The sequence below is a fragment of the Stegastes partitus genome, unplaced genomic scaffold (assembly GCF_000690725.1).
Source record: "Stegastes partitus isolate 25-593 unplaced genomic scaffold, Stegastes_partitus-1.0.2 Scaffold1501, whole genome shotgun sequence".
In the NCBI taxonomy this organism is placed as follows: Eukaryota; Metazoa; Chordata; class Actinopteri; family Pomacentridae; genus Stegastes; species Stegastes partitus.
The window spans coordinates 6,495-9,043 of NW_007579232.1; positions in this window are offsets into that span (position 1 = coordinate 6,495).

A 2,549-nucleotide genomic window follows, 5' to 3' on the forward strand; every position below is an offset into this window, starting at 1 on the left:
TGACTAAAAATAAAGCAGCCAGTTGTTGGTTTGTGTCAGACTTTGTTTTCCTCTGAGCTGAAGCCACATCACTGTGAACTTAAACCTCCTCCACTCATATTTATATCCAGATTTTATCAAATAAACTCAGAATGTAGATTTTATCTTCTGACACTCTTTTCCTGATCATGATCTTGTCGTGTGAACCCACCGGTCATTTTTAAAGGCATATTATTGACACTAAATTATCAGCCAGAAACTGTAAAATCAGAAAGAAAGACTGAATTTTCAGTCCTTGAACTCATCATGTTCCATCTAAAAACTTCACCAAACTTAAACTCTACATGTGAAACACTCTCAGCTCAAAAAATCTAAATCACTTTATTATTCTACGTCTCATTTAATGATAAAAAAATAAACCGTTTGCTCGAAACAGATTCTGTAAAAAACAATAAATTCTGCTCTCCTCTGTGCAGCTATGAAGCCATGAATGACTCAGCTGTGACCAACAGTCTCCTGAGAAAAATTCAGGGAGTTTTCAGGTGAACTGCAGGCTGTGTAAAAACAGAACAGATCAGAGACCAGTGAGGAAACAGACAACGATATAAATAATAAAAATGTATATATATATATATATATATATATTGTATGTGGAGTGATAACATCTGTGGACACTAGAACAAAAAAATGTTGCACGTTATTTGTAAAACAAATTCAGCTTTTGTTTTTCCTTTTTTCCTGGTGTGTGTCATTCAGACGGAGGACGTTTCTGAGTTCTCGTTGCTTCTTCATGTTGTTCTGCTTCCACAGAGCTGCAGGACTTTATATTGCTGAGAAAAACAGAAAAAAATGTGAGAGGAGCAAAGAAAAACGCACAGAAACTGTTCACAGAGTTAATCTGCAGTTTATTTTCTTGATAAACTAAATTGTCCAGAATCCAAAGAGTTTTAGTTTATTATCCGACAAACATAAAGAGACTGGAAGCAGCAAGTGTCTCGGATTTGGGCTTTAAAAAATAAAATAAAATGCTGTTTCCAAAGAGTGAGCCACAGTGAGTAAAAATATAACAGGAGCCAACAAATCTGTAGAGTAGAGCACATATTCCTGTCACATGTAGATGACTGGATGATAATTAAAGACAGAGCAGCAGGAGGCGGTGGAACAGCAGCTTCTAAAGAGTCCACTGATGTAAAACAACAGAAATGCACATTATAAGCAAAGCTGTTCAGGAATGGAGGCTAACGGCGTGAACTCAGGCCTCCTGTGCGTCTCTTTGTGTCTCAGGTTCATGTACGTTTTCTACCTCCAGCTCAGAAACCTGCATCTTCTGCCACCGATGACTTCAGTGTCGTGTTTTTTGCGTGTTGGCAGTCGTGGTGGAAACACTTTGTCTCAGTGGAGACATCTGGAGAGGCTTAGCAGCTACTGTAGCGGGAACAAACCACACACACATCGACACAAAGAGCCTCTTGTTGGGGTTCTTTTTTTCTTTTCTTTTTTTTTCTAGTTGGAATCCGTCCGTCAGAGCTCTGCGAAGGTGAGACGGACACAGACCAGCACCTGTAGCTCCGGCTCACAATGCTTCATGTGTTCAGGAAGTCGTAGATAATATCGTGTGGAAAGAGGAAAGCAACATGACAGTAAAGCCTGGAGGCTGGAAGTATTTATGCTGCACAATTTACCCAAAACTGCTGAGTCAAAGGGTTTTCCAGAGAAAAAAACTGGTGTTGCATGAAATATGAAGGTTAAAACCCAACAGTTAGTTGTTGTTTTTCACCGTTTATTTCCATCTGTCAGTCTTTAAACCAATGACAGTCATGTTAAGGCAGGATGAATTAATAAAGTGCATCTGCATAGAAACTACAATTTGATTTGAAAAGCTGATTTTATTTTATTTTATTTTGTGCAAAATGTTGAGTACTTTTCCCACATGGTGGAACATAAACTGAAGGACGTCTGAAGTAGTCTTGGACAACTTTCAGATCCGACTTTATGCAGCAAAGTTCGTTAATCTGATTATTTATGTTTCCTCATGTGGAAATGACTGCAGACAGAGAACCTGTTATTGGTCGTAGCTGAAGTATTTTCCATACAGCTGATAATTACAACTACATTTGATCAATAATGAGATCAGGATAACGTTTTGGATTTTAGAGATAAAATATTTCCTGCTAGTGCACAAATCTGTATCAAAGTAAGACCTAAAATAATCTAAAGAGCATCTTCTAAAGGATTAACATAAACATCAAATGCTAGATGTTTGCTAATTGATAGACGCTACCGTTTCCAGATGTTCCCTGAACGCCTCCCAGAAGAAGCTTCTAGTCTCCATCAGTTACTGCAGAGACCAAACATTAGCCTGAAATCAGGAGTTCTGGTGTCAGATTTACCTGAAACCAGTTGATTTCTATTCGCGGAGCATTTAAACATCATTTATTTAATGATGAGAAGTCAAACAAAAAAAGGAAATGATGTTCTATGAGACAGACTTCTCTTGTATTGTAGATTAAAGATTTAAAAAAAAAAAAAAAATAAAAAAAAAGAGTTCTGTGTGAGTTTTCTTTTTGTAT